Raw genomic sequence first — 15,754 nt, 5'->3', positions numbered from 1 at the left:
TGATAATTTCCCAGCTTAGCACAGCCCTGTCAACAGTGTCTGCACAGCAGCTTGTGCACAGCCAACGTGCAGCTGGACGGAAAGCGGACAAGGGCAGATTAATCGGCGGGCAGGATCCCTTACGGCGGCAGAAAGGACCAGGGAGATTGGGTTACCTCCATTTTAGGTTAAAGTGGTGGCGTTATAGCTCCAGCTAATTTATGAAGTTAATTAGGCACAAGGATCTTCTTTCAGAGGGAGACAGGATGTCTTTGTGAGCGAGCAGCCCTGTTTTCCTCCTGCCCCTTTGGGGGAAATTGTCAGCTTTCTGCTGGGAAATCGGATCGCGTGGGAGGAGGGGGTGGCCGGCCCCGGGACAGCCACCCCCGGAGGTGGTCCCCATCTGAACCCCGCTCACGCGCCGCTCCTCCGCCCGCCCCAGCTCATTCCCAGCCCTGGCAGTTGTAGCTGCTGGACGACTGGGGAGGTTTGGTACGTTTTCAGCATTTTCAGTGCCTGTGTGGTACGGCTGGAAACCAGCACTGCCTTCAGAAAACACTCCCACATTCGTCAAAAGACTTTTACAAGGGAGAGTCTAGGCTACATCCTTGATTTTGAATTAAATCTGCCTGCAGAAAGAGGAAACAAAGAATGCATTCGGCCGTTTCTTTAAAATATTTTGACTGTGGTGACATTTATAGGTGGCAGAAAGACCTAATTTACTATCATTTCGCTTTCAGCAGTCTCAGTAAAAAATTTGGCTAGGCTCACGCTTGAGACATTCTGCCCAAAAGAAACTTGGATGCAGACTGAGCAGAGGTGCTTGAAGTAGAGCCGCGATGCAGGGGCTGAGCGGGCTGGGGCGAGCGCTGCATGGCAGCCACGGAGCAAAACACACCCTGGGACCCACAGCTCGGCCGAAATCAAGGGGGAGAAGGGGGACACAAAAAAGAAAGGACTGGCCAGCAAGGAGATGAGTCTGAGATCTGCACATCAGCTCATAACAAAATACAGACTGTTCTGCTGGCTGCCCCAGCGAAGGCTTTGTTGTAGCATCTTCGATTCCTGCATCCATTTCCCCACAATGGCCGTAATGTATTTTCAAATACTGCTTTATTTGAAAGTAAAATTTCCATTAGCCAATATTTGTCTGAGGCAGTTTCTTTGAAGAAAATACTGCTATGCAGCTATCTCCACACTAATTACATGAATTAAGAAAGCAATGAAAGCACAATGTCCGTATTTTCTTTCCCGGGCTTTCATGAAAGCTGTCTAACGCATATGTGCCACTGAAGTTTAAGGTGCTTTTTCAGATCTTTTGGAGGGAGATCTAATTTAATTCAGTTTGCGAGAAGCACCCTTAGATGTTCCCAGAGCAAATCACACAGAGCGGTGCTGTTCAAAGGCAGAAACTTCTGAAAAGTCTCCCGAAAGGCAGCACTGGGAAAAGCTGCGGACGGCGGGAGTCAGGCTGGAGGACCTGCGGGACGGCCTGGAACACGGAGCCTCTGAAGAGGCTGTCCGTCCGTCCGTCCGTCTGTCTGCAACCGCCCATACACCCCACAGAGGCGACAGCACCCAGAGGAGCACACCCACGGTAACTGCAAAGCAGCAGATTCAGAGCAACCACATAACTCATTCCTGCTGAGAAAGGGAAGATAGGCGCCTGATCCCATTAGTAAAAGGGCTCTTAGCCTGACAAATTACCTTTGTTTTAATCGATGAGCCTGTAGAAAATATTTTGACGTATGACTACTAGTTCACATGGGGTTAGCCACAGAACTGGAGACTTATTTTATGAGAATATTTGGCTTAATTTTCAAGTTCAATTTGTGGAAAGTTTCTAGACCAAGAGCCAACTAAAAAGTGAAAGAGCTAAAGCTTTGAAAAGTTGTTATGCCAAACTCTGGGGGATATGAAAAGCCCACACAGCAGAAAAACAGATAAACCATCCATCTTCGACCTTTTCCTTCCACGAGCCCAAAGCAACGAGCCCGCCGAGCTGAGGTGCTGGAGGAGGCTGGCATTCTTTCAGTGCTGGACTTTTCCTCTTGGCCAAACAGCCTTAAATATCTCACCTCAAATGGAAGTTTGTAATTTCCCTCTGCCCTCCCAAAACAAGATCACTGCTCTGTCGCCTACAAGCATCGTTCTTTTTCATGTATCTTAAAATACCTCATGGAAGCGTACAGATGCTTAGAAAATAAATCCAGGATTTTTTAAACACAACACAGGAAAGAATTATGAAATATATACATATACAGGTATATATATGCAAGTTTTCAAATGTATTGCCATCAGCAACTAAGCCTCAAGTATATTTATCTGCAGAGCCTACTGAGTACGCTGCTTGTGTTTTTCATGAAACAGGTTTAAGGATGTTTGCCAGATCCTTGAGTCACTAAAGTTTATGGAGCTTTCTAACTGCAGGCACAATCTAGGACTCCCAAGTTAAAACTGCTTTAAAAAAAACAAACAGACACCATTATAACAGTCTGCACCAAAAAAAATAAGTCATAAGATACTTTGAATATTATGTCATCTGGAATAAGCCAAGCAACAGATTGGGAATTTTAGGATCTTTTCTCAAGTAAGAAAACTAGGAGATAGGCGGTTTCTGTTTTAAACTGGAAATAATCTCTACCCGTCTTGAGCACAAAGCCAACCCCACGTCTAAAATACAACGTGCAACCCCCAGAGACATCTGCCTAAATCCCCCTGCCTGGCCCAGCGCAGAGAAGCGCCCCTGGGTCCTCCGGCAGATAACTGGAGTAGGAAGCTCGCTTTGCCGGCTGGACTATCTGCCTTTTTGTTGCAGAAATTTGGCATTTTCCCCTCTCCCCAGGTCCCAGCCCACCCTGCAGTGCCACCAAGTGCCCTTCAAACCACGCTAATGGTGAGCCTCTGCAGCAAACTCATTTTTCTTGCTGGCACAGAACCTGACACCTCATTTTTGCTGTGCTGTCCCCAATCTTGCTCTTGTAGCCTTTTAATATTTCCTGTGACTCCAAACAGGAGAGGAAACAATTACATTTGGGGTAACTTCACCCCAATCTGCGTCAAATGCCACAGGCAGTTTCATGGCTGAGAACCCTCTGCCCCTCCAGACAAAATTCTGTGCAGATCAGTTATTAGGGGCGTCCCAGGGCTCTTCCCCATTTCCATGAGCAACACAGCAGCACCTCACAGCTCTGTTAGGAGACGGAAAAGACGCAAACCCCAACCAGACGTATGAGGAGGTATCGAGGGAAGGAAAGACGAAATAATTGTGTATCATGACACTGCTTGGAAGGCAATGCTTTGAGCAGCAGTTTCCCTGGGGACCTGGGGTTGGTGACCAAGGGTTGGGGACCACCCAGGGCACCTCTCACACCAGCTCCGGGCCATCCCACCCTGCTGGGACCACATATGCCGAGTGTAAAGCCCCCAATCCCAGCATATGACTGCAGTCAGGAACAGGTCTGCTCATCTTAAAAAGAAATTCAGATAAGGCTTTTCCAGAGGAGCTATGATCACAAGATTTTACCTAATCCCTAAAAAATGCCATTTTTTTGTTTGGCAGTCAGCAGATCCGCCCCTTGAGGCTGGCCTTCGCAATTAAAACCCAGATTAGGCAAAAGACCAGCATTTCAGGGTCTGGGCTGAGCTTTGCGTGGCTGCACAGAGCAGGGCTAGTGGGAGACGCTTCTCTCCAGCCCCAGCAGTTACCAGCTGCGGTTCGCTGTGTTCCACCTAACGGTGCCAGGCAGAGACCAGGCGCTCAGCGCTGTAATCGTCCCCAGTGAAGGGCAGCAGAGGACCCGCGGTGGTGGAGGAGGGTCCCGGGGGGGGCCTGGCTCTGATCGCTGGCCCCAACAACGCCTCTCCCAGCTCTTGGCTTTCGCCGGAGCCGCAGTGGCTCCTGGCCAGCCGGCCACAATGTGGTGGAAGGAAGAAGAAACGGCTTTGTTTTGCCCAAAGCCTCACAATTAATCAAGTTTCTATTTCCTCGCGGTCCCACTTTACCTACCCAAAATGCACCAGGCAGTTTCTATCACCATGTAAGAGTCCAGACACCCTGCGCCTATGACAAGGTTTTCTTTGCAGTTTCGTATGAACAGAGAGAACTAGAAAATGAAGCTAAAGTAAAAAGAAACGTCTTTACTACAGCAAGCACAGCTAGGATGGCATTAAGAATTTGATGCAATGTGGGAACCTCCCAAGCAGGCTGGTGGCCCCAACTCTGCCAGCTGCCATCCCCTGGGACACCCTCCTGGGCACCAGCTCTCCCACCCAGGAGGAAGAGGACCCCTCTGAGCACAAATTACTCCATTTTTACAGCGACACACACCAATACAAAACCCCAGTACCTTTTCCCAGTCTTTTTCCAAATTAAAAGTGGGGATGAATATTGGGTTGGGGGGAGAGCGGGTAAGAATCCAGGTTTCTCAGGGACAGGAGTACTTGATTTAAGAGAAAATTTCTTAAACAGAAGTCCCAGAGATGCCATTTCAGAGAGACACTCCCAAAGTGGCTGAGGGGAAGGCAGGGTGAGGGTGGGACCCGCTCCTGCACCTCTAATTGCCATTATTATTCAGGAGTATAAACAACATGAGCAAAAGAAAAGAGAGCCACGAAAGCCTCTGCAGAACAAGGGCAAGTGAGCAGAAGGGAGAGGAACTGAAGAGGTTGTGCAGGTTGAGGGCTCATTTCTGACACACCACAACCCCCTCTGGACGGAGGACGGACGGGCAGACGCAGCATGGTGGCCGCTGCCTGCTCTCTCCTGCCTGCTCCATCCAGCTCGCCCCTGCGTGGGGCAGCCGGACCCTCTGCCAGCCCGCCCCGAGCCCCAGCCCCTTATCAGCACTGTGTCGAGGGTTCACCAGCTCCCCTGGTCATATGCAGGGCAGATCCTCTGGCTGACGGTCTCTGTATGGTCTTACGTTAATCTATAGATAATTTTTTTTCCTTTTAAAAGCATTGCTGGGCTCCTATCTCCTGAACGTCCTTCATCCTTCCAAAATGGGCAATATACTTATATGGAAAATAGAGCTCGAAACCATGAAGCGCATCAGTTCTGCACCTCACTTACATCATTTGATAACAGGGAGGGGATTATTTCAGAAATATTCTGACCTGTAAGCCTGACCTCCAAGAAAAGCTGGTGCACAGAGGGAAACAGAAGCTCAAAAATTCCCTGGCAGGTCCATGCTCGGAGGCTATTCCTCGCCCCTGGCACTGCCACGCTCACCGCACCCTGCCAAGGAGAACCAGCTGCTGCCTGATCCCGGAGTTGCTCTCAAACCAGTTACCTGTGACCAGTTAAACAGCAGGGAGGGCTTTAATAAGCAGAAGAGGAATAAACAACTCAAAGGGGCTTTGGCTGCATGCACACCCTTCTTCCTACCCGCATGCATCAGCAAGCAGGGGTGAGCACAGCTTCGAGCACAAAACCACTGCCGAGACCGGCGGGAGGTGATCCGCTCCTCCGGCACGCTGCGCTCCTGGGCTCCGCAGCTCTGCGCGGGATGTGCGAGAAGGAGCTGCAGGAGCCGCGTCCCCGGCACTCGCAGGATGCCCGTGTTCCACCTGTGTCGCCTCCAGGGATGCGGAATCTGGAGAGGACTAATCTCAACTCGGATGGGGGATCCCACCTTCGGCACATGACAGTGGTGGCCAGAAAAGCCAGCTGAACTTTAAACTGTGCAAATTTGACCCGTACGTCAGCAATGGGAAAATGAAATTCTGTATCGCTGTTTGCAGAGTGGCGGCTCTGGATCGGTCCAAAGCTCAGACCCCAAGACTAATGGGGCTTTGCAGTTAATGCCAGAATTATTTGTACAATTCCAGCAGAAGACAGGAATGGGTAGTGAAAGAGGGAGAGAAAGGGGGAAGAGACATTTCACATGGATGTTACCGAGGATGTATATATAACCTGCCAGCTCCCAACGCCCTTGCAAGGGCTGGGCCACACCAAACAGGGCAGCAACAGCCTGACACGAAACAAAACTGCCAGACCGGGATGTGGCCCAAGCACACGGCTCTGTCCCAAGGACAGACTGGAGGTGATCCTGCTCTGTGCTGGCAGCACGTGTCCCCAGCGCCGAAGCCCTGTCACCATGGCCCGCTGCGATGAGAGCGGCAGCTGGCTCAGCTGGCCTGCAGATACACCCCGAACAACCTGCTCTGCTGCCGCCGACTCTGTGACCCAAGGTGCAGACCAGAGCCTCGGTAGCCTGCTGGCACCATACCCCCTTATTCATCACAGGAGATGACCTCCTCTTGCTCCTTCTGACACCCAGCAGAAGCATTCAGCTGACAAAGATGGCAAATCTTTTTGCCGAGTCAGCAAGATGTTATCTGGTGAATGCAACAGTTCGTTATTAACCATCTTCTTTTGCATTTTAAAGGTATGAAAAACGCAGCAGTGACTAACGAGCATCTCTCCTGCAAGACCGGCTGGTTCCACTTCACCCAATGGCTCATCCAACACCACTGTCCGAATTAGTAACTTCAACCAAACACTTCTGAGCAGCTGCCATCCCAGCTCTTACTGCCGAATCCAGTGTGATAAAGATGGGATTTAGTTTTAGGATGCAAATCCCAGGGCAGGACAGAGGGCAGAGTCAAGATGCTGCTGCTGGTGCTGCCCCTCAGACAAACCGCCTTGGCCTCTCCGACTCTACCCAACTAGACACTCAATATAATATATCACAAATATCTGTAAAAAAAACCCAAATGAAACTAAGAAGTGGCTGCGCATTTCTAGAACTTTAACTATAAAGGCAGAAATGACAGTATTATGCGACAGCAGCTGACAGACACGGCTATCATCACTGACAGTAACCACGGGTTGCCTCTGCGGCCACGAGAAAGCTCAGCTTTGCCAGGACTGCACAAGCTTACCAGTGTTTTAAAGCACTGTGTTTTATAGGAAAATAGATCCACTCTTGAGGATAGGTTTCTTCCACTGTATGAGTTAAACTGGCCTAGAGTCAGGGTGCCAGGGCGACCGCTGTATCACCCACTGGGAGCAGCATTCCTTGGAGCACTCGCACACATAACCTCTTTGCTGTGCTTTCACCAAGCTCTGCTCAGAGAATAAAATGGCACTGTCTCACAACTTCTCTGTGCCGAATAAAATAAAAGCTGAATATGGCTGTAAAGAGTTCTTGGGCTTTCACAGCCTGCAAGCAACTCCCCAGACATGCTCTCTGTGTGCCTTCAGGGGGGTCTTTCTGTAAATAAAAAAAGTTTGTTCTAGCTGCCAACTTCACACAGCATCCAGAAACCAAGAAACTCTCCCCTGAATTCCTAACCAACACCAGCTTCTGCTGCCCTTTACACCTGGCTAATCTTCCTGCTGACAGTGTAGGGACGTGGCTCCTGAAATAAGAAGGATTTGTTCTTACAGTAATCTGACTAATGAAGCAGTGTGCAGTAAAGTTCGTATCACTCCTACTACTGATGACTCCACAAAAGTTAAAAAAAAAAGAAAAGCAAAACTAAACAATTTATTTTTGCCGCAGAGATCTGCATTCTGCGCGGGTACAGGGAACAGAGCTGCTGAATAAGGCTGTGTCATGTTTACGTAGTTATTTTTCAGAATGGAAAAAGTGACTTAAATTCTGCGAGGAACCAGCAGCATTTGAAGGTCTATTTACTTCTCACATGCTTTTGCTTACGTGTGTCACAGCTGATAACTGCCAAAGCTGTTTGCATTTTTAAGAGATTATTTATTCCAAAAAATACTGTCCTATCCTGTTTGATACATTGATGATGCTGCACTGGTTTGTCTACTGCTAGACGTGGATTTGGGATGGCGAGGGACTTCAGAGCAGAGCACAGGGACGGGGCCACGGGGAGAAGGCGCAGGCCTTCAGACGGCACGTCACGGCCACCAGCACCGCGGCTTCAGCACGCCGGCCCCCCTGCCCCGCCGCCAGCCCGCGGCTCCCCTCCCGGCCGCTCAGCCCAGGACCGGTAAGGCGGCACTGATGGAGGCCGTTTTGCAAATACATTAATACTTGAGATTTCTCTCGTTGTCGAGCAGGGGAGGAGAAATGTTCAAGTTTTAACCGGGATGCCTAATGAAGATTTATTCTGGTCCTGTAAATCAAAAGCACATGGGAATAACCTCTCCTCCTTAGACTAACTGGGTTATTTTTTTCATGACCACTAGACCTTAGATCTGCTCCTCATTTCTTTCCATACCCGCGGAGGGCAAGAAATGGCCATACTTGGTCAACGAGAAAATAAAGTAAAATGCAAATAGACACGTGATGACTAAATCCAAGTTTCCCAAAGCTCTTATTTCCCTAAAGGCAGAGTCCCCGGGGTGAAGGAGGTGCGGCAAACAGCGTGTGTCAGGGCTGGGTGGCGGAGCGGGGGGCTCGACCTGCCCCGCAGCCCCCAGCGCCCCAGGTTCCCGGAGCCTGCGGGTGAGGACGGGTGCCGCCATCGGTCCCCGCCGTGAGCCTCGGCGATGGGCACAGCCTCCCCGGCCGGGCCCGAATTCCCTGTCACCTGGGAAAAACCCCGACTTCGAAGGCCCCCGCCACACCACCGGGATCGCCGATGGGCCCAGAAAGGTGTGGAGAGGGGGAGACACCGTCCAATACAGCCAATATAGGCTGGTTGCTATCTCCTTGAGAAATCAGGCAACAATGCCCGATAGTATTTCATTTTGAGGGAGCAACAGATGATACTTCCTTCGTCAAGTGATTTTTTTTTTTTTTCCTGCATTCATTGTTTTTGACTTGGCTTGCACCTAAGAGAATTCCGAGGGCAACCGGTAAAGGCGTTGATTTTGTGAAGGGAGCTGCTCTGTAATTACCACGCTGGCAGAAAACTGAGCAGACACTGAACTCGTCCTACGTTAAAAGGACATCGAGATTGCCAAGCCCTGTGCTCCAAAGCTGGGAAATGCTGAAACAAGTCAGCACCAGAGCACGGGTGAAGCTTCGCCCTTTGGCTGCCCGCTGGCCGGGCACGCACCGGGCCCCACCGCCTCCCCGAGGGAAAGCAAGGAGCGTTAAAGGACAGATCACATATGCGTGAGGGCAGGGAAATTAAGGCAGCTTTAGTTCTGGGCATTTCCTCGTGCATGGGGACCCCCAACCTCGGGGGATTCCCTTCCAAAGTCGAGGGGCTTCTCAGGGCTTCAGAGAAGCAAACCAGACCGAGCAGGGTCGTGCCGGGTCAGCCCCAGGCAGGGCTGAGCCTGTCGGTGCCCGAGGTCTGGGCTGTTTAATAGCTCGGTCCCCGCTATTTTTAGAGACACCCACTCACACAGCTGACGCTTGAGTCCCACCCCACAGAAGAAGGCGTATTTCTGAGCCTGCTCTGCAGACAAAGCCTCCTCCTGCGCCTCCCCCGACTCATCCCGCTCCCACCCCGCTGGCCCCAGGCTGAGCCCAGCCCCGCGGACCCCAGACCCAGGCGCTGCCTGCCCAGCTCCCGGCCGCCTGCTCGACACCCAAGCTGACGCACGCCTCGCACCCGCGGCGCTTCCTCGGGGCGTTGAAACCCAAGCCATGCCGCAGGCGAAAACCAGCCAAGCGCCGGCAGAGAGCGGGAGCGAACGCGCGGTGGGGGACAGCCCCCGGTCTCGGGATGACTTGCGGGAAGGTCTCTTCTCTCTAAGCGGGGCCGGGCGCGCAGCATCTCGGATGCAACCGCCATGGAGGCAGGCTGAGCTACGGGCAGAGCGCTGCCCGTTCAGCCCCGTTCAGCGGTGACACGGCACGTACCGCAGGACTCGCGATGCTGAAGGCGGACAGGCGGGTTTGCACGAATCCCTGCCCGCGGCTGGGGAAGGAAAGGTCAGGCGAGCAGTAATGGCCAGGTCCTCCTGGCCACCAAGGCAGCCCAGAAATGGGATGTTTTTGCCTCTGAGAACACTGCGAAATAATCTTCCAACAGAGACAGAGGGTCTTATAACTTCAGAAATCAACAAGCCTCTAAGAGAGCATTAGAAACCTGTAAGAAGCAACTGTTCAGAAACATCCCAGAAGTGCTGTCTGGCTGCGCTTCACTTCAGCAGAGGTAGTGGAGCAGTCCTTCAGTGGCAGCATAAAATTTAAAAGGGCGTGGGGGTATAAAATAAGCACTCAAAGCCACCTCTGGGAAACATTTCTGCAAAGACATGGCCAAGGACTTTAAAAAAATAAAAGTGTCCAGCTTTTGTATTCTAGTCCCATTTGCTGGGCACGAAATAGCAGCCAGCCTGTCCTCCCAACAACAGCCACCCACCGCTCCTCTCCCTGGGAGAAGCAGCAGGACGGTGTGGATGGAGCAGGTCATCCCGGCACTTGCCTGCAGCCAGTTGACAGCGGGGTGCACGGCTATCGCTGAAATGGGGCACCTGCAGGACCCGGGCAAGCATCCCTCGGGCTAGCTGCAAATCTCGGGTGCTCTGCCACCCACCCCAGCCCTTCCCGTGCGCTTCTGCTGCTCACCTCCCCTTCAAAAAGAAGGGGCAGAAGGCCCCTGGGTATCATTTGCACATTCATACTTACAAGAGTGCAGGCTGGCAATTTCGTGGAGTCACAATGCAAAAATGCAAGCTCATCTAGTTACCAGGCTAAACATCATCTGGCCCCACCCCACCTTCAACACAGTCCTGCACGACAAGAAATTACTGTGAGAGGAGAAACTGAAACCCTCGCGACTCCATCTACCTCCTCCAGTAAGTTTAGGCTGCTGTTTATTTTCCAAACTGTAACACACTAGTTGTTCAGCTTTGCAAACAACTGTAAAACCTTGCAGCAAGTCGCTGGTAGGAAGCCAGCCAGAAGCACCCAGTACTATACCCAACAGCTGATTTAGGGCATTACACTTATTTTAAGCACTAAAAGGTGATTCTAACGAGGCTGTGTAACGCAATCTGGCTACCGCTGCCTGTGTTTGCAGCACCCACCTCTGATTTGGTCTCAGCCGGATTTAAGCACTCAGAGCGGTCGCCCATGCCCCCAGCACAGCAGGGCCCTGCACGCAGCAGAGGTCTTTGAACAATACAGGGGACACAGGTGAGACTAATAAATAAAAAAGGGAAGAAAAAATACAAAGCAAGCACCAATCAAGGGGTCGGTTATCTGCAGTGATACACCCTACATCAGAGGCTTCACAGGTATGCATTACAGAGCCACCATGGCAAGATGCTTTTATTTAAAGGATTTTAAAACCAGCAATCTTAAATCTTCTGTTTTTCATGATCACACAATTAAGCTTGAAAAATTCCCCCGGTTCAGCTGAAGTATGTATCTATGCTAGAAACACAGCACTTTCTGGTTCTCGTTTTGCCATGTTTTCTAAGGCAGGCATTTTCTGCAAGGGCAGGATAAAGAAACCGATGCTCCTTTAGAAACAAATCCCCCTCCCTGGAGCTTTGGTGGCCCCGGGCAGCCGGCCCCGGTCCCTCCGCACCCTGCCGCCGCAGTGACAGCTCCTGGCATGGGACAGCAGTCCTGATGACTCACCGAGTACAACTCCCGCCCAGAGCAGTTTTTCCATAAAAATAAAACCAGCCCTAATAAATAAATGCATTCCCATAGTAAAACCCCGATTGGTGGCTGGGAAGGAAGAGCCTTTGCCCTGCAGCAAAACAATTTCCCTCCCGGTTGGTGAAGGAGGACCATGTTTGAGTGAAGGCAAGCCTGAGAACAACCGCGTTCCCCTTGGGAGGAGGACAGGGGTAACAGCACCGAGGTGGGGACACCTCGGCCCCAGCACGGTCACTGCTGTAACACTCATCACACCCAGAAGTTAGGGACAAAGCGGCACACAAGAGTGAGATTTAGGAATCGGCTCAGCTCCCCGTGGAGCAGATCTGGGGGAGACATGAGCATTCAGAAGGGAGCCAAGAAGCTTTTGTAAACAAAAGCTCAAACAAACATCCCTAATTTCACAGATAGTGCTCACAATTTTTAGCATTGCACATTTAAAGTCAACCTTTGAATGCATCGGCGCTCACTGCAACAAAAGGAAAACAAGAAACCCCCCCGACTTGCAGTCCTTAACATTTGTACTCCAACAAGTCTCCCACTGAGATCAACAGGAGTTATTTCCACAAGAACATCAGTTATCAGCTTAATAAGAAGCAAGAACATCAAAATGACCCAGCTCCTTTCCCTGCAGTTTCCCAAAGCGCTTTTACAGAGGGCGAGCAGGTGTGCCACAGCTCCCATGCAGTCAGGAGCCACCGTGCCCAACGTGAAACGTCACGTGTGGGGACACCCCACTTGGGCTCTACAAGGCTTAAAGGACGAAGGTGGAAGCACTGCATCCAGCTGCAGCCTGTGGGGAGCAGGCAACTAATGACGGGAAGGTTTGATGGTCTCAGGCACACCGCTGCCTCTGCCGTTGGCTGGGCTGGAGAGCAGCTCCAAGGTGGACATCACTTTGGGGCAACACAATGGCACAGCTTTCCCTGAGCACAGACCAGAGTTTGGTACCTTGTGACCAGCAGAAAACACGTGTTTTCCCCTTCACAGCTGTCACGCTCTGCCCGCTTCGCAGCACGTGTGAGAAGGTGACGCAAAGGCACTGATGCCGCGAGACAACATAAGCAAAGATTTTAAAGCGACATTAATGTCGAAAGGCTCATCGTGTGCCCGTTCTGCTCATCGCCCTCCCCAGGTGGGCACCCATCTCAGGACAACTTCAGCTGAGACTGGGGCCTGGCGGGACGGTGAGGCTGGACAGGACACTGGGGTCACCGTGCCCACCCTGCCCACGCGGGCAAAGGGCGAGAGACGCACCAACACCTAAAGGCACCAAACCTCAGAATAAAGCAGGAAAAGGCCCTAATTAATGAAGGCATTTCCCCTGCACGGAAGTCTCCATCAGCCCATTTTTTCCAGCGATGCATTTAGCAGAAAATAAGGAGTAGATCAAATTCTGGTCGGGAGTAATTTTTAATTTACTAACCTTTGCTGTTGTCCCATTAGGGAAGCAGAGGTCCCTTTCTCGAAGGGAAGGAAACACTGAATCCAGGATTCTTTTGTACTTGTTCTCTTAAAGAGTTTCTTGTTCAGAAAGAAATCCCTTTTTCTTTCAAGGAGGAAAGCAGCACTTCCTGGCCTCCGCACACCTGGAATTTTACAGCTCTTCAGCTGCAGGGTTTGAATTTTGGCGAGCACTGGCTCCCAGCTCAGGCAGCTGATCAACTCGTGGGCAGGCTGCCAGGAAAGCCAACCCCTCCTAAACGGGTCCTCAAACAGGATGGCCCTGGCCCACAGCCGAAAAATTAGAGAAAACAGTGAAGAACACAAGAAAAAACCCAAAGTCCTGAAGCAGAGCTCAAAGATGGGTCTCACGGGACCAACAGAGAATTTGGCAGAGTATTTGAAGGATTGCAAAGGGCAAGGCACCCTGAGACCCTCCCCACTGCCATATACCCTAATTGTGGGTCTGGTAATTACAGGGGAGCACCAGAACCCCTTGCACAGCAGTGACAGATACTACAGACCGACTGCAGTGTGTGTAGCTGCCCAAGGCTTCCTGCAAAGCCCAAATTACTCAGCTGGTTAAAAAAACAGAAGCGGCTTTATACAGATATTATTTGGGTAGTCCCGCAGAGCAGCAATGACAAAGCCGCCGGGATACTGGCACCATTCAGACACCCTGCCCTGACCCAGACTGCAGCCTGTAAAGAGCCGGGGGGCAGGCCTGGGGGATAAACCTGCTGCTGGCAGCCCTCCTTACCCTCCTCATCCTCGCGACTGCAAACCAACACCCCCCACAGAGCACTGACCACTGAGGGCAAAACACCACGGACCTGCCAAAACCATGGGCACAGACTTGTGCTCGTGTGTAAGCAGGCACAGAGGGGCTGAAGTGACATCCATACATGCTCTTTAAAGAGAATAAAATGACGTCAGATACTTCATTTCTCATTCAAAGATTGGATTAAAGATACTTGATTTAAATATTTGGGGTTATAGAGAAGAAAATATTGGCCTTGTGGTATTATTCACCTTAAGACTCACTTCTCAACCTTTAGCTCAACATGGACTGAAAATTTGTGTATTCCTGCATGTGTAGAAATGATCACATAATCACTGGATTTGAGGAAAAGCACCGAATGCCACAAACACCATCAGAGCCATAAGAGCTGCCGGTGCTACCCTGCTAATCACTATTTCACTTCGCAAAATTGTAAAGGCCCCTTAACTGGCGGCAAGCAAATGGTTTCACTGCCAGTCTGCTCACTTAATTCCTCAGTAACAGCAAGATGCCTCTGTTCCCCAAAGCCTCGCATAGCTTTAGCTGATTTATTCTGCTGAACTTCTTTATGACTTCCTTTAAAAAAGAAATTATTGGAAGAGGCAACTCTTGGAATCTGAAAAACTGCGAATTTGGCAAACAATTCCTGTAAGGTCACAGCAAGACTCAGGCTCACAAACCTTGCTGTATTATAAGTCACATCATTTTTTTTACCCTCAAAGGATAAATAAACTAAAAACATCCTGTTGGGGGAATGGTATGTGACTGACTTCCAGAGCTTCAACCAAAAGTACGGGCATGGGATATCGACGCATCTTTATGTGGTACATAATATATGTAACGCACAACCTTAATTTAGAGGCATCCTACCTTTTGGGTGCTCTATTCTGCCACCACAACACTCCTTGCAGGCGGCTTTCTCGCAGTAGGTAAATCCACAGGCAGCAGGCGAGGCACAGAGCTGAGCCTTACGCACCCCGCTCCCGGAGCCAACGCCAGGAGAGGCCAACAAGAGGCTGGGCTGGTTTGGTACTCATGCAGCTCACGGTTTTAGTGGCAGTAATGGTGAGGAGAGGGGCAGAGCAGATGGATGAAAGCCAGAGCCTGTCCTCTGTTCACACACACGCTCACGCAGGCAGTAGTGCCAGCTGCCCGCTCCGTACTTACCTTTCTGCCCGTGCAAACCGCCGCAGGCACGGGTCCCCGCATGCTGGCAGCGAGGGCTGCGCCCCAGACCCCCCAAACCCCAACCCCTGCTCTCTACCAAGCCAACAGCAACAAGTTTCACCATCTCTACCAGTACCTGCCCCGGTACTCATCCATTTCGAGCCCTTAGCAATCCCTCTGCTGATAACCAGAAGAAAGCAGCTAAAGCAAAAATGTTGCTGTCTGCTCTCAAGGGACTGGGGGCTTCTACGGTTGAGTGGGAACTGGAAGTGTTCAGAGCCTGTGGGAGGACTGGAGGGGTGGGAAGGAAGGTCTGCCTTAATTGAGAAGGTCGCCGCATACAGCAAGGCCATAAACTGCTGTGGCAGGAGCAGCATTCCTCCCGGCTGATCCATAGGGACGGGCAGGGGCGTGCCGAGGAGCGCTGGGGGGAAAATTGGCTTCGGCTTGCAAGGACTGCAATGGCTCTTGAAGATCTGAGCAGATCTTCACATGTACGAGGAGGGGAGGTTCTGTGGGAAAATGCTATCGGGCCCGGCAGAGCCGCGGCAGGAAGGAAATTCCCCCAGCAGAGACGGCCATCGGCGCGAGGGCTCAGCTGTGTCAAGTTCAGGGGACTTCATAAATAACTCGGCCGTCCCCAGGGAGTCATTGCTAAGGTCGCTATTTTTTCCCTTGAACTTTCCAGATGAAGGAAGCAATAGCAGAAGCAATGGCACAGATTTGGCCCGAGATCAACTGTACTGACAACAGTCATAGAATTTAACTCAGAAGAAAAGTCCTTTGTGTTTGCTGGAGTTATCACCAGATGGGTCGAGCAGTTCAAGCAGCAGTGTGGAGTTCTGCTCGAAAAATATTCCACATGTGCAAAATAATCAGAGCTGAAACTCGCCGGCAG

General features: G+C 51.1%; 1 protein-coding gene across 2 annotated transcripts in view; it reads right to left on the bottom strand.

The window, feature by feature from the left end:
- The window catches only part of ARHGAP26 (Rho GTPase activating protein 26), a 155,695-nt gene that overhangs the window by 20,090 nt on the left and 119,851 nt on the right, over nucleotides 1–15,754 (bottom strand). The gene's annotated exons all lie outside the window — the stretch shown is intronic.

This window comes from Aquila chrysaetos, chromosome 22 (assembly GCF_900496995.4).
Source record: "Aquila chrysaetos chrysaetos chromosome 22, bAquChr1.4, whole genome shotgun sequence".
Lineage (NCBI taxonomy): Eukaryota > Metazoa > Chordata > Aves > Accipitriformes > Accipitridae > Aquila > Aquila chrysaetos.
The sequence above is the reverse complement of the archived record's forward strand: the minus strand, read 5'-3'. Positions and strand labels throughout refer to the sequence as shown.